This window comes from Mastigoproctus giganteus, chromosome 9 (genome assembly GCF_048544385.1).
Source record: "Mastigoproctus giganteus isolate SK-2022 chromosome 9, ASM4854438v1, whole genome shotgun sequence".
Lineage (NCBI taxonomy): Eukaryota > Metazoa > Arthropoda > Arachnida > Uropygi > Thelyphonidae > Mastigoproctus > Mastigoproctus giganteus.
Window position 1 is genome coordinate 14,907,687 of NC_143583.1, and position 25,366 is coordinate 14,933,052.

Genomic DNA, 25,366 nt, shown 5'->3' on the forward strand with positions numbered 1-25,366 from the left:
GTCATGTTCCTTTACTAATGCTATCTGGAAGTGGCTACTTCATTATGAGAAAAATATGAATAATAATAATAGGGTGTACATGATCTGATAAATTTCTTAAATATGCAACAGCTTTTTATCATCCTTTCACACATATCAATGAACCAAATCCATCTCCCCGAAGCGGATTCTTCCTCTTCCAACCATAAATTAAATTCTACAGTTATAAATTCTACCTATTGATTGCAGTCTAGTGTCGTATGATTTCTATAGTTTTTGCTATTGCAGTACAAGCATCTCAAATACCGTCCATAAGTTTTTCTTTTTTTTTTTTTTTTGGAAGAATGTTTTGATATGTTTTCCCATCTCGACTTCGAGTTTCATTGTCGGTTATGCTGACGACATTTAAAGCAACAAAGTTGACAAGATGAACCAATTGAAATGGACCCTCAAGTGCAGTATAGTCTTTATAATCTTTGTTCTTCCACACTATGGCTAAGTTAGTCCGTCTAGAGTGGAGCTGTACAGTTTTCTCCCTCGGAAACTAGATGTTCATCGAGTGAAACCGAATGAATTCTCTTCTCTTTTGCTGGATGAAGAACCATGTTTTATCTTTCTGTTGTTCCACAGTGCACTCGAAAATAATGAAAAGGTGAAGCGGCAATATGAGTTACACATTGTTCTGATAATCGATTTTGGATTTGGAGATCGCCCGGTGACCCACCGCAGTACACCTTCCATCTTAAATAAAATTCGGTGTGGCAAGTGTTGTTGTGTGGAGCGGCTTTCCTCGTGTTTCTAACTTGGACGAAAGACCATAGTGTTGAAAACCCGAAATGTGCCATCGTGTGTTGCATTTTGGATAAATCAGTGGAACGTAACCAGATTCCAGCTGGCCGCTGTTGTGTGTTGTTGGTTGAAAATCCTTCATTGAGTATGAATGCTCTGATTGCAAACAAAAGTGGTTCGCAAGTTTTTAAATATAATTCCATTTTCTTATACCGGTGTTCAAATACTTTTCGGAGGATAGTGCGTGTATTTCTCGAAACTTTCCACCTATGGAAATTCAAGTCTAGTGCTAACAAATTGCCTTTCTTTCCAACCCTCAACTCATGGCACAGAGAATTTCAAGCTTCAGAAATCGTTGGACTTTATTATTATTACTGAAATTAATATAAATAAATAATTAGTATAACATTAAAATATTTCAGTACCCTATTTATTAAATCTTTTACATCTTATTACAATGTATAATAAATAATAAATGACTGGCACTGAACATACGTATTGAGATCCAATGAAAATGAAATTCATCGTAAGTCTCCTGTCTATGTCTAATTTCGCTTCCCTCAATCCATTAAGCAAAATTAATTATTGTGTGTGTGTGGGATGATTTTATCTGATTTCATTTGTCAGACGAATGGCGCTTTATTAATTGTATATCCAGCAAACCATCCGATTTATTTTTCTGAACTCGGCATTCGACTCTATTAAAAAGGAAGAAGCAATCGAAGACGAAATGATTTCTTTCTTAGATTTCTAACTTGCGGTTCTCAGCCGGGGGGAGTGGGGGAATAGAAAAACGTACAGGAGAGGGAGAGCATCATTATTCCCTCGAGTAAGGCATCTGTGACTTGGGAACGTCATTTGAGTGAGTTCTGGCTTCGGTAGAGTATATCGGGAGCTGTGACAGAGATGTTGGAACCAAAATGACAGCAACTTAAAAAATTTCTGTTTAGAAACAATCTATCTTCCGCTTAGGATATCTCTCATTGAACTCCACTTTGGGCCACACCAATGCGGCACTACGTAGTGGGGTCACGTCTCACCAAGTGTGGCGGATGCTTCCAGTCTTTTATAACTCTATCGTAAACCTTCGTCATTCCTTGGGGTTTCCGATAAGAAGTCGCGAGATGTCAGGGGTTGATTTCGACGCTGAGAAAGTATGTTTGTTGTAGAATTGGTGTCGTTAGCGATTAAGTCGAAAAACTCGTTTCAGGAATAGATTCTTGCATAATTGCGAAGGGTGGTCATATAACTCCAATCCAACAAGAATTACGGGCAAACCATTTCTCAGAAGTTTTATAAACACCTCAAATGTAATTTTCGTTTAATCTTATTTCCACGTATGAGTATGAAAGCTCATTTTCTAAATATTATAATAATTTTATTTAGTATAATTATGGATGAATAGCCAATCACATCTGAATAATTTTTTATTTTAAATTTCTCAACCTTACCTTTTTTTTAAGGATGAAAAGATGAAGATGTGACTTATTATTCATGGAATTCCTTTCACGTGATTCTTGCTTGTACCGGAAAAGCTAATAGCAATGAGGTTTCAAAGTCGATGTGTCACTAGTTTAGGTGTAGACAACGCAATGTAGACAAGAATCGCCCAATTGTCTGGCGCCTAGGCCCTTCACCTGATTGCATGTCCGTAAATTACTGATGTAGTTATAATGACGTAATGTTCTTGTCCTGCACTAGAGAGGAAGTTATTGGGTGTTATTTTATACGTCAACAATTATTTATTAACACATAAATTAGATAAAAATAAACCAAGGCGAATCCATATTGTGCTATTTGTCAGGATTTTTGACCCGACTGCTTATATCTCAATAAGGGGGATTCTAACTGAAGATTCTAAAATCATTGTGCAGAAAATCAAATCTAATTTAATCTATTTATCCTGTAAGGATTAGATTGATAATTTGACATGATAATTTTTAAAATCTTCAGTTCGAATCTCCAAGGAAATTCTTAATAGTTAATCAACCGTTTGCTACTTATTAGTGAGTCAGAATCCTTGTGTATACATTATATTAATTCTGGGTTTCTGCTATGATATTTAAAAGCTTCAATTTACGTGTTTCATATCCAAATATGTTTCTTATACTTATTAGTTGAACTTAATGTAAAAAATAAGAAAACAAAAATCCTAGAACCGTTCTAGTTATTGAGTTTTCGAAATTCCCATTCCAATTACTAAGAGAGTGTGGCCTGAATTGAAAATATGTTTCCTGTCATGCCGAATTCGAGAATTATGAACTATGCATTATGTTTCTATGGTAACTGTGTTTTAAATCAGAAAAAAACTAATCACTGACGAATATTGGATTTGACTGTAACGCCAAATAAAGTGGTAGAAAGAAGAAAGGAACAGAAATAGGCAGATCTCAGAAGAAGTGCTCCAATTCCGATGTATTGATTCAGCGTAAAATAAATCGCAAAGTTTAGCATTTCGTGATTTAGTTTACGCTGTTGTCAGAGTGGGGTAAAAAGGGTTATTGGAGGGGCAGTAGCTGTCTAGGAAGTGATTGCTAACAAGGGATACGCTTGTCCTTAGGGGTAGTTACAAAAGTCGTAGGGAATGTGCGGAATGAAACCACAAATATACTTGTTTAAAATTATTAACTGTACAATATTTAATTTTTATATCGAATGTGATAGTTAAGAAAGTGCAAATTTAAGTTGTTAACTTTCTCAGCAAGCAATAAAAAATATACATTATTTACCATATTAAAATATTATCATCTTTTAAAATTAATCCCAAAATAACGTACCAGCTGAATGGTACCACGCTCAGGTAAATGGAGAATGAAAAAGACCTGTGGGTAATTGTGCAGAAAGACACATAGTTCTCTCAGCACTGTAAATGCACTGATACGACAGGTCATGGGATATACAGAAATTTCAATGATATACAGGAATTTTTCCAGCAAGGATAAGGAGATAATTATCCCGTTCTACAAGGAAATGGTTAAGCCACATCTTGTGTTATGCACATAGATCTGAAAGCCTTCTTTTAGAAAGGATGTGCATCCGTTGGAACGGATGCAGAGAAGAGAAACAAGAGTAGTGAGAGGAACAAAGGGTACTTTTACCAAGAAAGGCTTCAGTTCTGCAAACTCAGAGTCAGGAGAATCGGCACCAATAAGGAGATGTGATTGAGATGTTCAAAGCATTGAATGGATTGAGTAAGCTTAAAGCTAATGAAATCCATCCTCTTGCCCAGACTATACAAATTAGTGGGGGACGCAAATTTAAATTGAAAATAGGATGACTGTAGGATAGATGAGCGGAAACGAACTTCCATCTGGTGTTGTGGAGGTAACTGGTTTCAATAAATTCAAAACGAACTAGACTGATTATTAGAGGGAATTGACGGGTGATGTGGGATTTTTTTTTTTTTTTTTTGGCTGATGCTAGATAAGCTTGCTTCCTTGCATCGTTTTGACTACCAATGCCAATACTAACACTTTTATAATTTAAATTTATTTTTGATGTTCTTAGTACACATTTCATTTTTAATCAAAATAAAAAGATCGATTTTATTCTTTGTATTTAATCCGTATCAACCACGTAAAACATTAAAAATAGATTTTTATTTTATTTTAGTATTAGTATTAGTATCAGTAATGGCCGCATGGTGCAAGAAAGCCTATGGCTTATGCTGCACCAGCCAAAAAAAAAAAAACGAATAAAACAATGATAAAAACACTAATAATTAATAAAAGAAAAGGAAATTAAACTTATCATCCTATGCGTTTCCCTCACCTGAAGTTACTATCCAGATGACCTTTAAATTTCCCCAAACTGTCGGCCTCTACCACCCATGAAGGCAACTTATTCCAGTAATTTATAACTCGCTGGCTAAAATAAAACTTCCTGCAGTCCAATCTAAACATTTCCCCCGTAACCTGAAGTTATGTCCCCTAGTTCTAGCATCATTTATAATCTTGAAAATTTCGTCCTCATTCATTTTACTGATGCCTCTCAGAGCCTTAAACACCTCAATCAAATCTCCTCTAAGGTGTCTAGTTTCCAAACTCTGCAACCCACATATTCGAAGTCTTTCTTCATAAGGACGCCCTTTTTCCGATCTCACCAGGCGAGTTACCCTTCTTTGCACCCTTTCAAGATGCTCGATGTCTTTCTTTAGGTGCGGTCTCCATACTTGAACACAATATTCCAAGTGTGGTCTAACATAAGCCTTATATAATGGGATTATCACGTCCCTATCTCTACTTGCAAATGTTCGATAGATCATCGATAGGACATCATGGGCCTTCCTTGCAACCTGTTTACAATGCTCAGAGAATTTCATGTCTGACCGTATCGTAACACCCAAGTCCCTTTCCTCCAGTACTGGGTTTAGTTGAACTCCACCAAGTGAATAAGTTATTTTGGGATTACTGTTTCCCAGGTGTAATACCTTACACTTTGTTGGATTAAAGCATAGCTGCCATTTTTCTGACCATTCCTGAAGTCTGTCTAGGTCTCTCTGAAGAAGCTCAGCTTGACAGTGATCATTAACTACTCTACCAATTTTAACATCATCTGCAAATTTAGACATCACGTTCTCTGTCCCTTCATCGATGTCGTTTATGAAAATTAAAAACAACAGTGGAAAAATTAAAAACAACAGTTAAAAACAATACTGATCCTTGGGGAACCCCACTTCTTACATTTTAATAAAGTTGTTAGCTATACTTTATTTTTAAAACCCGTGTCCTACATATTTCTGTAATAGTTGGACATTTCGATTTCTTTTTCATCTCTCACTGATAAATATAAATCAACTAAAATCAACTTATCTACGTATCCTTTTAAACACGAAAATATTTTAATGTAAATTCTGAATTAATAATATTTTGAAGGGTTTTTATAATATTTTTAGAGTTTAAACTTACTTTTGATTCTTAGAATACGTTTCACGTTGATTATAAGAACAGTGCCCAATACACAGACATTGGGCAAAATCGAAAAGATGTCACATCCGTAACTATTCCTGACTTCATCTGAAGACGTTTGTTTTTCTTTGAAAATCACTGTTAACCTGTTTTAAGGAGAAAGACTAAAATATTGCCTCCTGCCATCATTGCGAAGTTTGTAAAGCTCCGAAACAAAAATAAATTAGGGTCTCCTCATTTCCAATTTAATTACTGTCATAAAATGAAAAGGATTTGTAATATTATGTCAAAAGCTTTCCCTTCATTTATCACCATGACAAAACATAGAGGACAAGTATCGATTTGGGAAAATAAAAATTGCGGGAATTTAACACTGCCAATGTGATATACCCATAAAAACGCCAAGGAGGCAACATTATGGCCTGTTTAGTGAGATTTTTATTTCCAGTACACCAGAGAAACATTGTCCAGAAAGAATTTGCGCTTTTTTTTTTTTTTTTCATAGGTTAGTTTTGAGTTTTATTAATTCTGGTGTCATTCCCTCTGTTTAGAGGGGGGAAAAGAATCTTCTTAAATAAAATTAGCATTTTTAAGGGCTTTTAAACAACGTTTAAAAAACTGCATTGTGTTTTGGAGAAAAACATTTACAAACAAATTTTCCAAGTTTCTGCAATATTGATTTCGCTGATATATAAATGCATCTGAGGAATATTTCTTGTTTGTGACGATTTCTTTATCCGTAATAAAAGTTTCCTGAAGGTTGTTTGTCGTGGGATCACTATTCAGGTTTATTTGTAGCCGAAATAAGCTATCTATAGCTGCGACACACTTAATGTACATTTGTAACCTCTGTCCACAGATCTGTAGGTCAGCCTTTGTGTTTCTCTCACTATTTGGGGGCGGATGGGGTAATTTCGTATTGATCGACGTCATCAGTCTTCCATTAGCGATCTCAACCCTGTATGAAATATTGAGAATGTATTGCCATGTACACCATGAAAGTGATGATGATAGCACAATGCTCTGCTTCGTTGGTGAATGCAATACATTGTGTGCTCGTATGTTTTATTTGAGAATATCATAACGCTGAGTACGTTACATAGTTTGCTGCTACTTCTCCATATTTTTCACCTGACTGCTAATTGCATGTTTGTAACTTGATCCTTATGAGTGCAAAGTCACATTTTAAGAGAAGACAATTACCGGTGTGAGCAAGAACACCACTAAAAACACCAGTGCTTCAGAATCAAGCTTAGATGGAATGATACAACTATCCGCATCCACCGTACATCAGTTAGACTGTTACCAATGAAACAATAAATACCCGAAAGACTTCAAAAAGGGATTGATGTTTGGTACAGACTGGATAAAGTGAAATAAAGTGATTCATGTACACTACTTTGAGGTTATCCAATGCTTCACTGCCATCTACACGTAGAAAAGCAAGCACACACATTCAATTTTAATGAGGTCAACCATCCATCGTTTTCGGTAACCATAGCAACCCCCTCCTCACTCAGCTGTTTCTTTGCGAAAAGAACACGAGCAGTGCAACGTGAGAAAATGATTTAGCAGAAAGAGTAATGGTGTATTGCTGATAATTGTTTCCCTATCCACTGCCATGCATCAAGCAAATGATTTTTCTTTTCGGGTGTAGATATTTTCAACATCTTCACATAACGCATCGAAGTGGTTGTAAGCAACAGGGTAAATGGCTGGAAGTGATTCTGTTGTCTTTAAAATGAATTGTATCTTTGTGCGAAGAGTGGAATGGGAGTAATGATTTTTCCTGACCTCAACTTAAGATTAATGCAACCCCTGGAAACTGGACCTAAAATATAGAGAGCAATAATGCGTATATTTTAGGAGGGGCATCGATATGTTATGGAAACTTAGACTGTGTTTATGTGTAAGGATATTGAGAGAAAGGAAACAAAATTTGATAATTCTAGCATCTTTAAGAAATGCCGGCAGAGGGAGCAATGTGTTACTAACATACTAAGACATCATTTCTCTTTAAGACCTTAGCGACTGTTGAGATGAAGCAAGTCGATACAACCAAACGCAAATGCATCTTTGCAGATATGAACTTAGGTGGTTTTTATTTAATTTTATGCATTTTCTAATTAAACCAGGAATAAACAACTTTTCGGTTGCTTATTCCTAGTTGAAAACTTGTTTATTCCTAGTTTATTAGAATAATACTTTTATCTACTAAAGGATCTATTTTGTAACGTATTTTCTTAAGCGATTTTTAAATTAATGTTTCTCTGATTTACGATGAATATGGCAATTATGTAAAGAATCACACGTAAATGCCTAAATTAAGTTATAATGACGAATTAATGAGTGCCCCCTCTTGGAGGAAAGAGTTCCAAGGCAGATGGTTATTCTCAAACAGAACTGGGTTACTTCGTGCCCGGCTGGAGTGAATTTTTCTCTTCCAATGCCGGTTGTATGATTTAATAAGACTGGGTCTCAAATGTGATTTGGATGATCCTTATAAAACTAAAATAAACACTGTTCTAAAAATGGTACACTTTCGTACAAAATTATTGAAAACAATCGCACGCACGTTTTCTTCGTTAGATGATGTATAACCTGAATATCCTGGTAAAGAAGACTTTTAACCGTCTTCGAAAACTGTATAGTTAATATTTCTGTTTTTGCTTCAGTAATTTCTTATACACTACTTGACCATAATATTAGAAACCAAACTCAGTAGATACTACAAATGTCTGAACTGTAGAAATCCGGGCACACCTACACCAAGTTCCATTGTTTACCACTGATTTTTAATGGGGAGGGGTTCAAATCCGGAGATCTTGAAATTTCGATGGGGATAGCGGCAAGGAGAGTGACTGAATTCATCATCATGTTCTCTTGTCCTTTCAGAAGCATCATTGGACTGCATAGATGCCATAAGAGCATTCACCACGCAGTTATTAAGTCTCCCAATAGTGGTTTACACGTTTGAGCTTATTGTACATCAAACTCGCGTGATTTCCAAATACGGCAATGTTCTTGTATTCTTTATAATGGAAACTTTTCTAATTCTATGTAGCCATCCCGAATTATAAAGAGAGAGAGAGAGAGAGAGAGAGAGAGAGAGAGAGAGAGAGAGAGAGAGAGAGAGAGAGAACATATCCGGGGTGTTCTTCCAAATGATAACCAATTTTCAAGAGTTTGTTTAAGTGATCGTAAATCAAAATTCTCAAAAAAACATTTATTCTGCTCTCCCGCGTTACAGAGTGGGATCGTTTAAAGTTATGCACATGATTGCTTTTGAATTGCCTGTGATTTTTGATTTTAATTTATCAACTTTGCAGCAAAAACCAAGAACAAATATTTTAATTCTCATTGCTGTGTAATGCATGCTCATAAAATATTTTTGATCAAAATCGCCTAATTAACCAGACGTTTGCCTATCCACCACGTCCTGAAGTTTGGCTATCCACAAAGTCCTGAAGTTTGGTTATCTTTTGTGGAGTAATCTTTATACCGAGTGTTTTGAAATTCACTACCCATTAAAAAGATATTCTTAGAGTACCGTGGGTTATGCAATATTTAGCCAAGAATTTTTTATTAAACAGTTTTGTACAATCTGCTTTACAGATGTTCAAATCTCAACATAAGACGCCAGCAATTTCAACAATTTCTCAATTTTACCACAACATTTTCGGTTGACAGAAAGCAATAAGATAAACCAGTCGCGTCTCTGATACTTTCTTCCAGTTCACTAACATTTCTTGGCTTTTGGTAAAAATTTACTTCAGCCTAGCTCTAACATGAAACAAAAATTCAATGGATCAAATGAGAACTCTTTGTAGGTCACTTTGTTTACCGAACTCTGCCGAAGTTAAGGAAATTAATGTCGAGTCAATTTCGCACAGGAATACTGAAGCTTGGTAGAACGCCATCCTACATAAGAATAATTTCTTGCCCGTTTGTGCAAAGAAAGACTTCAAGAAAAACAAAATTGTAAAGGGTTGCGAGGCATTTTTCTGATATCATTACATTGTGAAATGTATGGGCGAAAATTCTATCATGCACCATATGATCAATGATTACATCCAATAAGCCCTCGTGGGTAGCATAGTTGGTAGTATCGCTGTACTTCCCACACCGGGTGGAAAAGACTTGAGTTCGAGTCAGTCCCGTCGATGATGTGAGGAATTTTATGGACCTTTTTCACAACGTGGCTGAGTTATTTGGTCTCAGGCGAAGGTAGCATGGTTTTTCTCCCGGAAACTCGGGATTTCAGCAAACAGAAAATCGACCTCAGAACACATGCAATTTACAGATACTGTACACGAAAAAGTATAGCCTTAGTCGCCGATGCTCCTCACACCCTACTACAGCAACAACAACAGCCAATAACTTATCTCTAGTATGGGTGAATTGGCCCAATGCTTAGGACGCATCTTGTATACTGCATACAGGTGTGGAGGCCTCATTTTAGGAAGGATGTAGATCTGTTGGAACGGGTACAGAGAAGGGCAACAAGATTAGTGAATGGAACAAAGGGTTGCTCTTACGAAGAAAGGCTTAAGTTTTGCAAATTACAGTGTCTGTAGACTAGACACATGCGAGATGATCTGATTGAAGTGATTAAGGCTTTGAATGGATTGAGCAAGCTCAGTGCTGATGGGATTCTTCCACGTGTTCAGATTACACACATGAGGAGTGATAAATTCAAATTGAGGAAGGTTGATTCAGGGCAGATATGCGGAGATTGTCCGTCAGCCAGTGGTTCGTTGATTGCTGGAACAAACTTGCATCTGTTGTTATGGAAATGGATGGGTGGAATAAATTCAAGGAAGAACTAAAAAAAATACTGGATGAAATGAAAAGGTGATGTGAGAGGGGTTTTTCTTGATTGATGCGTTATAAAATTGCTTTCTTGCATCATATGCCACTACTGCTAATAATAATAATATAATCATAGAGGATTTCAAAGATGGTGAACGGGTGGGATATTAGATAGTAAAAATGCAGCATACTTCATATTGCTCGGTGTTCCTCAAAATGACATTTTCAAATCGTTTATTTGCATATTTCACAGTTATAAAGACCCAAGCCTTCGTAGCTGTTTTAAGTCATATTCGATAGTGCTTTGGATTCACATGCACAATGGCGGCAAATGAGTTTGGGAAATATTATTTGCACGCATTGGATTCCTTGCTTAAATCCTTTATTATAACATTGCGCCTGTTTAAACTGCGATATTCCATCACAGATTTTTACCGAAGTAATAAAAATAAGTTCCACTCTTTCGTGCCGAAGCAAAATGATATTTTCCCTTTTATTTTACGGCCCCTGCTGCGTGTTTAGTTCTATCTCACAACACTCGCTGCCATCCAAAAGCCGGTTTTGTGCCCAAGGAAGCTGATAGCAATATAAATGGTCGTGATGCTGCCTTTTTTCACAGTTGCTGCAGAAGAGAGACAAAATCTTGGTATTCGGTGCAAATTCTGGCGTATCTATAAACTACTTAAGGAGGTTTTCCCTAGACTCGACTTTATAAATATATACAGTGGTAGAAAGTAATAAGTTTGAAAATCTTGTTGCAAAGAAAGAGACTTTCCAAGCCCGACTCTGAAGTTCGAGCTGGTAAAACAAAGTTATCAGACTTTCTGATCTGATGTCCTAGCGTTACACTACAGAAAGACAAGAGCATATTGCATTTTTTTATATTTTTTTCGGGACACAGCTATACGGTAGAGGTGTTTTTTTGGATAAGCACACCTAAGCCAAGAAACAAACGTAAACCAGTTGAATGAAATAAGGTGGGTAAGTTAGTTGAAAAAGAAAAATTCGTTAAAGAAGTGAAGAAATAGAAAACGACTTTGAAGTCACAATATTTGAAATCTGCGACATGAAACACGTAGCAGCTTCAACTGATTTGCAAGCGGTTTTTGTACAATAGCGTTCCATAAAGTACATACCCAAGGAGCAAAAGATAAAAAAAAAACAATATAATCATGTATATTCAGTGCTTAAACTTGTGTTAACATCCCATTTTTTTTTCTTTTGTGAATATTATGTTCGTTTGTGATTTCATTTGTCACTCACAACAGCAGAGAAATTAGGATTTGCCCATTTGTGGGTGTGACGTACAGTTGTCGACATATACCCTTTTCACCCCCCTGTAAGTTTCTGTTGAAAAAACACCCTGAGCTGTAGACTTTTAATTGACTTGGACGCACCTGTCACTGTAGGCGCCATATTGTCTTCCTGCTGTGCATCACTCCCAGATTATGCAATACAGCCAACGTACTGTATTGTTCATCAGTAGCACTAGTACACCCATTAAATTGGAAATTGTTTTCGTTTGACTCACTAGGCAGAGTGGCTCTCCCCCTTTCTATGCACTCTTTTCTGTAGAACTGAACGTATTTGTGGTCCCCAAGTATAAAAAAATAAAATAAAATAATAATAATAATAATAATAATAATAATAATAATACCTGCTTCCTGTTTCAGTGTGTCTATTATTATTATTGTTGCTAGCACTTAACCCGCTAGCAACAATAATAATAATAATAGACACACTGAAGCAGAACCTCCTAGCACTCAGCAAGAGACTATACCGATACAAATAGAGCTCCCAGAGGTAAAATAAACAACCGAATGTTCGATGAAGACCAAAGAACCTTCTACAGGAAACTGGGTGAAGATGAGAAATCAGGAACCGGACCACCCGAGAAGAAGACGATCGAAGAGTTCTGGGGAAATATCTGGAGCAGTGAAGTAAGACATAACAGCAAAGCACCCTGGATAGAAGTAGAACGGAAGAAAACGAAGGACATACATGAGATGAGAGAGTGGGATATTCGAGAAGAAAAAGAAGAAGTAAAACAGTTGATCAGGAACCCCCACAACTGGCGAACCCCGGGAATTGATAACTTCCACAACTACTGGCACACGAAGCTCACCTGCACACACGCAAGCATGTAGCAGAGCAGTTCACTCGAATGATAAGGCACCCGGAGACAATCTCGAATTTTCTCACTGAACGAGTCACAAATCTGAAGTCTAAAGATGAAGATACAAGAAACCCGGTGAAATACAACCCAATCGAATGCCCTCCAACGATGTACAAGATCCTGACCAGTTGCATAACTAAGAAGATATCAGACCACTTAGAGAGTCAGAACACAATGGCCGAACAGCAGAAAGGATGCAAGCGGAAGAGCAAAGGATGCAAGGAGCAATTAACCATAGATGCCGCAGTTATGGAGCAAGCCTTCAAGAAGCACCGCAACCTATACGCGGCCTACATCGATTACTACAAGGCCTTCGACTCCGTGCCTTATAGCTGGCTAATAGAGACCCTGAAGATCAACAAGGTAAATCCAATAGTGACAAACTTCCTAGGAGCAATAATAGCGAAATCGAGTACCACCATCAAGGTGGGGACATCACAACCAGGCCAATCCTCATCAGGAGAGGAATCTTTCAGGGAGATGCCCTCAGCCCACTGTCGTTCTGTCTAGCACTTAACCCGCTATCCATCCTACTTAACAGCAGCAAGTACGGATATAACCTCGAAGAAGAAAAAAAAAAAAGAACCTGTACACCCTCACCCATCTGATGTACATGAATGACATCAAGCTTTACGCGGCAACAGAGATGAAACTGCAGCAACTACTCTGGATCACCGAAGAATTCCGCAATGATATTTGGATAGAATTTGATCTAGACAAATGCAAGATCCAAGGATTGCGCTAGGTAAAATTAGTCAGCCGAAACTACCAGCTGCAGACTGGTAAAGAGATCGAGGCAGAGGGAGAAGTCTACAAATACTTGGGGATGATGCAGGCTCAGCAGTTACAGCATAAAGAAATTAAGGCCTTTCTGACCGAAAAGAACTATCAGAGACTCAGAACCCTGCTGAAAGAAAAGGAAAACGGAGGGAACAGAGTTAAAGCCATAAACACCTATGCAGTCTCAGTGCTAACATAGGGACTGCATAGGTGTTTATGGCTTTAACTCTGTTCCCGTCCTTCGGGGTCATAGATTGGATTAACACCCAGCTGGAGGTTATCATGAGAAAGACAAGGACAGCGATGACCAAGAGCCGCCAACACCACCCGAAGTCAGCCGTGGAGAGACTGACAATTGGCTGGAAAGAAGGGGCCTGTTAGATCTCATTGAGAAACAGAAATCAGCGATTGCTAACCTGACGGATTACTTCCAGAAACACACAGGAGCACACCACTAGGCCATAAGGAAGTGTAAGGACCCGTCCTTACATTAATTAATAAAAATTGTTAAATATTATGAGAATGTTAACTGTAGTACGAATAGTGGTTTTCTGGTACAAACAACATGGATTAAGAAACACTGGAATTCAAAAATACCTTCCAGTCACTCCTTGTGTAGTTGTAGCTTGTTTGTATGGAAGTTCTTTGAACGAGTCAGTGAAAGTAATGTACCATGACAAATCCCCATTAAGACAGAAGCAGATGCACCATAGTAAGGGCCAAGAGTGCTTAAGCTGACCCTCTTAAAGATTTCACGGTGAGACGCTATTAGAGGTAGGCGACGTCACCAGGTGTGCGCGCGTGAGGTCACGGGAGGAGCTGTGACGCTTCTCAGTTGACCTGAACTTCCGCTTCTCTTTCTGGATTGTTCTGGTATGTTCGAGGTCCACGGAAGTTGGGGCACAAAGAATAGAGAAGACCCGCCCACGGAAGAGGAGAGGAGACAAATGAGAACACAGGAAAAAGGATGTGCAGATCTCCTATTGGCCAGGAAGAAAATAGAGGGAATTTTGAGAGGGAGATTCTGAAAAGGTTTTCGTGGGCATTCTGGAAAAGTTTTCGTGAGATTCGGAAGAAGTTTTCGGAGGAGTCGGAAGAAGTTTTCGGAGCGGTCTGGAGGATGATTTGAATGAGTTGGAGAACGATACAAAGCAGAGCGGTAGTCTAATTTGGGTGATAGCTGCAGCCCTGAGGTAGATGGAAGCAGTGATAGGAATTCTGCGTATCCCGACAGCCAGTAGGAATGTTCACCTGTAAACATGGAAGCCATAGTGAGGAAGAATCACACCCTGAGAATTATATAGGCAAAGCCAGTCGAATGAGTGGTCGAACCATTGACCTACTCAAAAACCCCTCTATCCACGGAAGAAGAAATGCTGACCGGTAAAGAATATACGACCCTGATTGATTCCAGCCGTGCAGTACCCGGTAGGGAAACACCATAAATCACCGAGATCCCCAAATGAGCGCCCCTGCATTCCAGTACCTGAATGACCAATATGAAAGGAAGCCGAGCATGAGGGAAGTTCCAGGCCAAACACGTAAGTGCTAGAGAGTTTATCGACATAGGTGTGCTTAATTTATTAAGGAGAGGACTTTAGAATAAATAGATATTTATAGTTAAGGAGGGAGGTTTAAGTAATGAATATATGAATAAAAGTGTAAGGTAATTAAGACGGACGTAGCCTATAATTTGAAGTGAAGCTCCTCATATATATGCTTGCTGGAAGGAGAGGGTATAATAGATAACTGAGAATTGTTTAAGATTGGGAAAGGTTTTTATATTATATATGAAGTTAAAGGTTGGAATTTTGAATTATTTATGAGTTGATTTGTGGAGAGTATTTCTGATTTGAGTAGGGGCTAATTAAAAGTGATATATATATAAAGGTATAGAGGATTAACGGTCCTGAAGGGTAATGTTAAATTGAATTGATTAATATTTCCTGTTAAACTGATTGCAGTAAGGGTGTCTAATTGAATAAATGAAATTTTCGTACAAATTGAGACACGAACTCTGAAGGGTTTTGTGAGCCAGTTCATTGGCTGGTAGTTGTTGGTTTGTTATACAGACTGTTCAGAAGAAGAGTTGGAAGAATCTATGTAAAGTGAATACCACGACCTATTGAAGTCCCTGTAAAGAACATGAAGAGACACCATAGCATAATGAATAATAATGTGTATTAGAATAGGATATCGGATGATGAAACATTTGAGTTTGAACAAGATATTTACACATATAAAGGTTAATGAAATAACAAGTCACTATTATTAGTTTCTGTATGATATGTTAATAAACATTGTTTTATTTTACATTCATGTGTTGGAGTCTGTCATTCCGAAACTCAGCCAATCCTGTGGAGAAATACTTAAAAATAATTAGGGTCCCCTTCGAGTCAGGTAATCTTCTGAGATCAAACAAGTCAGATGCTAAAGTGGGAGGATTGGACTACGGGGATATACATATAAAAAAGGGGATAAATTATAATAATTAAAATATAAAGAAAATTAGACCAAACAAGAAAGACAATAATACACACCCCCACAATTGGCGAGAACCCACCCCGACCCCCACAATTGGCGAGCCAGCCAGGATAATTCTGCACAATGGAAGGCTGAGTTCAGAACGACAGGAAAATATACATACATGTATATATATATGTAATCAGTTGCTGAAACTGTAAAATTCAGCTGGCGAGCCAGAAAGCGTAAGTTAGAATTATATATGTATTACTGAGTTGATTATTGTTGAATGAATTTAGATTGAACAAGTAAATAATGGTGGATTTTAGAGGCAAGTATTGATTTAGTGTTGAACTGGAAATTATTATTTATGTACAATTGAATTAATTAGTGAGACCGAACAGGGAAACTTCAAGGATAGATAGGTAAAACTTAAGGAGTTTTATAATTATTGGGTGTTGAACTTTTACTAATTGATTATTGACCAATCAGGTAAATGTTAATGATAGATTGAATTGGATTATCTAATATAGTTAAAGAATTGTAGAAAGATTAATCGGCAGACATATTGATTAGTTAAAGTTGATAGCTAGAGATTAATAGATATAAAATAAAAAATGCCAAGAAAGGGTAGGAAACGCGGCAAGGACTGCGAAAATTTTGGGAGAAGCGAAATCGAAGGGTTAGCTAAACATTTAAATAGCATCGAAAGAAAGATGGAGTGGATGATGGAAAGGCTCTCTTTAAGCAATGATGCTAGAGAAAATCAGCAACAAACGGAAGTGAAACAAAGATTGGGCATAGTTTCACGAACAAACGAGGGAGGAGACAAGGACGGCGGTCGTAAATGGTGTTATAAGTGCCAGAACTCAGACCATTGGACCCGCTACGGCAAAGTGAAACAGGGTGCTAAAGAAAGCTGGGAAAGGGAAGAGTATTGGGAACGAGACAGGTACCCACACGTAAAAAAACCCCAGAAACGTGGACAAGCACAGGGAGGAAAGGCATTGCGCAAAACAAGGGGGGTATCGGAATGAACAAGAGCGCATTAACAATGCCGTAGTCAAGAGACATGGATCTTTTAGACATGCCCGCTGCAGGAGGCCATCATTACACTTAAACACCGCCAAAGGAAAGGCCATATCTTTAGGTGCGGTAAGTGCTAAGGGCAGTAGAAACGACCTGTTATATGTGAGAGGCAGCTTAGGAGGGGTACCAGGTAAGTTTCTGGTGGACACAGGAGCCTCGAGGTCTATTTTAATGTGGGACTACCTCATTAAATACTGCAAAAGGCCGAATAAGGGAGATATAAGATGTTGCCGCGATTTTCTTCTGGAGGGGGTAGGTGCTGAAGAAATTTACACCGATTATATTGTCAGAGACAAGGTAAGAATACAGGGATGTGATAACTTGGTGGCCCATTCATATTTTGTGGCAAACAGAATAAACAGTCGTCGACACGACGCAATACTAGGCACGGACCTCCTAAGGAAATTAAGAGCCAAGATAGATGTAAGAAATGGCCGCATTACCTTCGGCAGTAATACCCAGGCGAGTCCAAAGGTAGACAGGAGGCGAAAGGCAGGCGTCAGAGCCCAGTATGAGCCAGAGAAAGGGGAAACTCCAAAGGAAGCTAGTGGGGAAGAATTAGAAGGGTGTAAGGCAAGCACAGATAATAAAGTTCTGGTTACACAAAACAAATGGGAATTAAATAAGAACACCAAAACAAATAGGAATAATGAGGGAAAGTGCCAAGAGAAGGGGAGGGTGTTACACGTAGGAATTTTGGAAACGAGAGAAAGGGTCGGTTTACATTCGGGAGAGAAAACACATGAAGGGGGAGAGAATGGCTGTGATGAGAAGGATCGCAAATTAAATGGAGCAACAGAAATTAAAGGAATCAAAGAATTAGGAAATTACAGAACTGAAGCTTCCAGTGAGGAGAAGGCACACAAACTGAAGGAAATAAACAGGATGCAGCAAATGTATCTAGGAGCAGTATACGACGAAAATATGGGATGGGAGTAGTTAATGAAGCTTAATATAAGTTTAAGTAATGTCTGGTATATAAGTGTAATTAGAAAATATAGAAAGGCAATTAGAGGAGATTGGCTGTCGATAAAGTGGATCTGGGATAAGGTCATATCCGTCTGAGGACAGAAAAGAAAAAAAAAATTTATATATGGAATATAAATTTTTTAGGGGAAGAGGAATGCTATGTAAGGACCCGTCCTTACATTAATTAATAAAAATTGTTAAATATTATGAGAATGTTAACTGTAGTACGAATAGTGGTTTTCTGGTACAAACAACATGGATTAAGAAACACTGGAATTCAAAAATACCTTCCAGTCACTCCTTGTGTAGTTGTAGCTTGTTTGTATGGAAGTTCTTTGACGAGTCAGTGAAAGTAATGTACCATGACAAATCCCCATTAAGACAGAAGCAGATGCACCATAGTAAGGGCCAAGAGTGCTTAAGCTGACCCTCTTAAAGATTTCACGGTGAGACGCTATTAGAGGTAGGCGACGTCACCAGGTGTGCGCGCGTGAGGTCACGGGAGGAGCTGTGACGCTTCTCAGTTGACCTGAACTTCCGCTTCTCTTTCTGGATTGTTCTGGTATGTTCGAGGTCCACGGAAGTTGGGGCACAAAGAATAGAGAAGACCCGCCCACGGAAGAGGAGAGGAGACAAATGAGAACACAGGAAAAAGGATGTGCAGATCTCCTATTGGCCAGGAAGAAAATAGAGGGAATTTTGAGAGGGAGATTCTGAAAAGGTTTTCGTGGGCATTCTGGAAAAGTTTTCGTGAGATTCGGAAGAAGTTTTCGGAGGAGTCGGAAGAAGTTTTCGGAGCGGTCTGGAGGATGATTTGAATGAGTTGGAGAACGATACAAAGCAGAACGGTAGTCTAATTTGGGTGATAGCTGCAGCCCTGAGGTAGATGGAAGCAGTGATAGGAATTCTGCGTATCCCGACAGCCAGTAGGAATGTTCACCTGTAAACATGGAAGCCATAGTGAGGAAGAATCACACCCTGAGAATTATATAGGCAAAGCCAGTCGAATGAGTGGTCGAACCATTGACCTACTCAAAAACCCCTCTATCCACGGAAGAAGAAATGCTGACCGGTAAAGAATATACGACCCTGATTGATTCCAGCCGTGCAGTACCCGGTAGGGAAGCACCATAATCACCGAGGTCCCCAAATGAGCGCCCCCGCATTCCAGTACCTGAATGACCGATATGAAAGGAAGCCAAGCAGAGAGGAAAGTTCCAGGCCAAACACGTAAGTGCTAGAGAGTTTATCGACATAGGTGTGCTTAATTTATTAAGGAGAGGACTTTAGAATAAATAGATATTTATAGTTAAGGAGGGAGGTTTAAGTAATGAATATATGAATAAAAGTGTAAGGTAATTAAGACGGACGTAGCCTATAATTTGAAGTGAAGCTCCTCATATATATGCTTGCTGGAAGGAGAGGGTATAATAGATAACTGAGAATTGTTTAAGATTGGGAAAGGTTTTTATATTATATATGAAGTTAAAGGTTGGAATTTTGAATTATTTATGAGTTGATTTGTGGAGAGTATTTCTGATTTGAGTAGGGGCTAATTAAAAGTGATATATATATAAAGGTATAGAGGATTAACGGTCCTGAAGGGTAATGTTAAATTGAATTGATTAATATTTCCTGTTAACCTGATTGCAGTAAGGGTGTCTAATTGAATAAATGAAATTTTCGTACAAATTGAGACACGAACTCTGAAGGGTTTTGTGAGCCAGTTCATTGGCTGGTAGTTGTTGGTTTGTTATACAGACTGGTCAGAAGAAGAGTTGGAAGAATCTATGTAAAGTGAATACCACGACCTATTGAAGTCCCTGTAAAGAACATGAAGAGACACCATAGCATAATGAATAATAATGTGTATTAGAATAGGATATCGGATGATGAAACATTTGAGTTTGAACAAGATATTTACACATATAAAGGTTAATGAAATAACAAGTCACTATTATTAGTTTCTGTATGATATGTTAATAAACATTGTTTTATTTTACATTAATGTGTTGGAGTCTGTCATTCCGAAACTCAGCCAATCCTGTGGAGAAATACTTAAAAATAATTAGGGTCCCCTTCGAGTCAGGTAATCTTCTGAGATCAAACAAGTCAGATGCTAAAGTGGGAGGATTGGACTACGGGGATATACATATAAAAAAGGGGATAAATTATAATAATTAAAATATAAAGAAAATTAGACCAAACAAGAAAGACAATAATACACACCCCCACAATTGGCGAGAACCCACCCCGACCCCCACAGAAGATAGATATACGGTATACCCCACTCAACCTAAGCGAGGAGTCCTCTCGCAACCAGGAGGCACAAACGAAGCTAGAAAGATGGAGAAAGAGGACCCTCCATGGAAGACACTACAATGATGTCCATTAAGATCACATAGATAAAATTGCTTTCAATGCATAGCTCACGAACGGGACGCTGTTCCCCGAAACTGAGGGATTCATGCTCGCCATCGAAGACCAGGAAGTCAACCCCAGAAACTATAGAAAATATAGAAAATACATTGTCAAGGAGCCCGAAGTGTACGATGACACATGTCGACAATGCCACGTGGCTTCAGAAACGATCCAACACATCACTGCGGGATGCAAGGTGATCACCCAGACTGAGTACACTCATAGACACGACTAGGTAGCCAGGATAAACATTAGAAGCTAGCAAGGAAATACCAGTTGATCAAACAAAGTGTACCGTACTATAAGTACGAACTAGAGACCCCAACCCACAAGCTGTACTGAGACCGCGGCATCATAAAGGACAAAACAATCCCGCATAACATGTCGGACATAAGTGGACAAGAAGGAAAAAGGCTACCTGTCTGTAGACATAGCGGTACCGAACACCGGCAACCTGCAGAAAACCCATGAGGACAAAATCAGGAAGTACACGAACCTAAGACAGGAGCTCAAAGAGATGTGGCACATACAACAAGTAACGACCATCCCAATCATCGTGTCAACCACAGGTATGGTGCCAAACAAAGACCCTACATTACAGCCTAGCAGCAATAGGTCTCCCAGCGAACACCTACAAGGAACTTCAGAAAGTTGCAATCCTGAACACCTGTAAGATATTCAGATAGTTCCTCGACAAACGTAACACCAGACAACAACCACCCTGTGTACTTGGTAGCAATACCCGTCACGAGGTGGAACCCCCAATCAGGGAGAAATAAAATAAAGAGCAATAATAGTAATAATAAGATAATCTTCTGAAGGGCACAGCCAGTAGAGTTAATCTTACTTTTCTCTTCATATTTCATTAAAGCTGCTTAAATCTTTGAGTTTTGTAGCTGAGTTGTTTTTCACACAACGCATAGTACAAAGTACATACATGTTCAGTTGTTCCATATACAGAACGCATTTCCTCTGTCTTTCTCTCCCTCTCTGATTTTCTTTTCTGTCTCTCTCCATCTCTCTCTCTCTCTCTCTCTCTCTCTGATTTTCTTTTCCTTCTCCCTCTATATGTTTCTCCGATTTTCTTTTCATTCTCTCTCTTTATCTCTATCTGATTTTTTCTCTCTGTTTCTCTCTCTCTTGATCTCGGTCTCTTATCTATTTCTCTCTGATTTTCTTCTCTCTCTTTCTCACCCTCTGATTTTCTTTTCCTTTTCTCTCTATATCTCGCTCTGATTTTATTTTCCTTCTTTCTCTCTGATTTTCTTCTTTCTCTCTGATTTTCTTCTTTCTGTCTCTAATTTTTTCGATCTCTCTCTCTTTATCTCTAGCTCGGTCTGCGTCTGTTTCTCTCTCGGTCCCTCTTTCTCTCTTTATCTCGGTCTCTGTCTGTTTTTATATCTGTCTCTCTCTCTCTTTCGATCTGATTTTATTTTCCCCCCTTTCTCTCTGAATTTCTTCTCTCTCTCTCTCTCTCTCTCTCTCTCTGATTTTTTCGATCTCTCTCTCTTTATCTTTATCTGATGTTTTCTCTATTTCTCTCTGATTATCTGTCTATGTGATATTCTCTCTCTCTTAAATGTTTAGATATTAACAGTGTATAACTGTTGATACCTCTTCATTTGCATGACGTGTTGCTGTTGGGAAAAAAGTGTTTATCTAACACTGCAGCTAATAAATGCTGTTGTTATTTTCTGTCATTTCATATTTCATTTCTATAACTTGAACGCACCGTTATTTCTTAAGACGTCCGTCTTGGTTAACCGATTACGCCAGCTTTCTCTCGAGGCAATCCCAAAGGCGAAAAAAAGAAAAGTTTCGAAATACGTTGATGAAGGAAAATAAAAGAGAAGCAGCTTTCCGATTGCGAAACAGCAAGAAAATACGAAGAAACAACACTTCGCTCTTCCGTTTATTGATAAACTCGACATTCTCCCGTCATGCACAGCGGCACCTTTTACACGTTAAGGTCCGGATTCATTGAAAGCTGGTGAATTATTAATGTCCATTAATAAAAGTGGATGAGGTAATTGTTTGACAAGAATGTCTCTCTTCGTAATGATCATTTTTTACCTTTCTCTTTAAAAAAAAAAAAAGGTAGTCCTCGATCGACAGAGGCAGCGTTTGTACGGCTGCTGTCACGCCCTCTGGCTTATTGTCGCTGACTTTTGATGTCAAAATTTTCTATTAATGTAATTAAAAGATGTTAAGCATACTGACATGGTCGAATTTAAGTGTACATTCTACCGAACTTTTTTCTTCTCTTCCTTCTCTCCACAGAAAACATTTCTTCCATTTCTGCTTCCTTCTCATTACTCACGTGGCTTGCGTAGCCAAAGAAAAAAAGACGAAACGCGGAACGTGCTTGCTTGTAGATTTCGGAGAGTTTAATTCAAACTCTCTTCAAGCATTTTTTCTTGCATCAAATGTCCACATAGAAATCACGTCTCTCATTCTTTTATCTTTTCTTCTTTTTCTCTTTCTACCAGCTCAGCGTTTTACTTTCAGTTGATGTGACCACTCATCTACACCAAGCTATCAAAAGTTAGGGAATGAGCAATAGAACTTTGATCGAAGATTCTTCAGAATCTTCGATCAAAGTTCTATTGCTCAGATTCTTCAGAATCTTCGATTTACGATTTCAATCGTAAATAATTTATTTTAAAGAATCATCATATTTCATATATGATTCTTCAAAACACGAAAGTACATAGAGCTCTGATTATTTAGAATAATGGCGAGCTTCATTTTCTGATTCAATCTTATGGAGGAGTTCCTCAGGAGTCAATTTTTAGTGGTTTATTTTTATAAATCACAGAGTTAGTAATGTTCATCCCTTAATCTTGCAAAATGTACATCAATATCTTTCTATAATTCTCGAAAACAAAATCGTTTCATTCGCGGAATAGCACCGCCAACATTAGCATTAGCATTAGCGAAGCATGTGATGCAAGAAAGCAAGCTTATGCAGCAACAGCCGAAAAAAAAAGCCTCCCTTTTCACCCCTCCATTCGTTCCAAATGCCTGTCCAGCTCAGCCTTAAATTTATTTAGGCTATCAACTTCCACAAAAAAAGATGGAAATCTGTTCCACCAATCAACTACTCGCTGTCTAAAGGCAAATTTCCGCACATCTATCCTACAACTGTCTTTCTTCAATTTGAAACTATGCCCCCTCGGGTTCTTAATCTGAGCAAGAGGAAGAATCCCATCAGCATTCATCTTACTCAACCCATTCAAGGCCTTATACACCTCAATCAGATCACCTCGCAGGTGCCTACTTCTAGGCTTTGCATTTGCAGAACTTAAGCCTTTCTTGGTAAAAGCACCCCTTTGTTCCCCTCACCAATCTTGTTGCTCTTCTTTGTACTCGTTCTAGCAACTCTACATCCTTCCTAAAATGAGGCCTCCAGACCTGTACACAGTATTCTAGGTGTGGCCTGACCGTTGCCTTGTATAACTGGATAATCACCTTCCTGTCCCTGCTAGCAAAATTCCTATATATCATTGACAAGACTCCATGACCTGCTCTGGCAGCTCGTCTGCACTGCTCAGCGAACTACATATTTGACTGCACAAACATACCCTGTAGGTTCCGCAAACTATGGAAAATAGCAGAAGAGTGTACGCCCAAGAACACTCTGAGACAGCTTCAATTCTGACGTCTTGTCTAGTAGTTGCAAAGTGACCTTAAGTTACATGCCGTTAACCTGGGCCGTCTTTATTATTTGCATAATAGAAGGTTTAAAGACTCAGCAACGTATTGTTACACGTTGTTGTGCTCGATATGGTATGAGTACCACAGAGACTGTAGTATTCATACCACACTGAACCATCGATCATGTGTCAGATAAGTAAGGAACCCAGAGAACACAGTTTTCCAATATTTAACATGCTCTGCAACAATCGCGTGTATGCTGTATGAGATTGATATTCTGCTGCTTGGCTAAGTGATTCTCTTGCCTTCATCTAGCATCTCCTGTGCCTTCGTAATTTGCTCTGTAGTGGTGGAAGTCATTGACTGTTCAGGCACCGAGTCGCCAGACATAGCTTGTCGATCTTCTTTAATGCGCTTATGGCCCTTGAAAAGTGCAGTCTTCTTCAAGCATTTGTGGCCTGTAAATCTGTGGTATTTCTCGCACAGTCTCTGTAGCACCCATTTTGCGGCGAGAACTATAGTAACAGTACTTCACACAAACTTCATTAACAACAGCACATGACTTAAGACCATTTTGCCACTATTAGACAACATGTCAAAATTTGTAACTGTGTTAACGTATTTTTATTTTTTAACTCGGGTGAGGAGGACGGTGATTTTTCCAACTGTTACCCACAAAGTCGTTTAATTCAGGAATCAAAGGTTGATTTTAATGTAATGATACACGAGAAAAACACATTATATTAGCAGTATTTTCTAAGCCTGGAAAGGTTCTTTCTAAATCTAGAATGGACTTAAGAATGTTATCTAGAATAAATGTCAAATTCGATTATCAGGTAAATTGTCCTTACAGTACATTCGAAATAAATTAGTTAATAACATACAAGTCCAGGGATAATTAAAGTTACTACGATTCTTCAACTGAGGTTAAAGCTATCGTGTGATTTAGATATTTTGAATAAACCTAACAAGTTAAGGAGACTTTAGTTTGTCATATAATCGATATTCGTAAAAATGATGTTCAAATACATTCAATTCTCAAGGACCATGTCTTTGAAGGTTTTATAAATTCGGCGAATACACAATTGTAACCTACAAACGGCGTATTTTTATTGAGGTGCCATAGATTTATCGTGTTTATGAGCCACGTTGAAGGATTTCTGTATTAAAAACTCAATTTCCTGTAACTCCCGCGTACAGATACTCAAAAATGTTCACATGATCTTTCTTCAAGGTTTAAGCGAAGTTACGATTGCATCCAGAGGTATAGGCTTTCTATAGCGTAGAATAAAGTCCCAAAATAGCAACAAAGTATTTCTCCAGA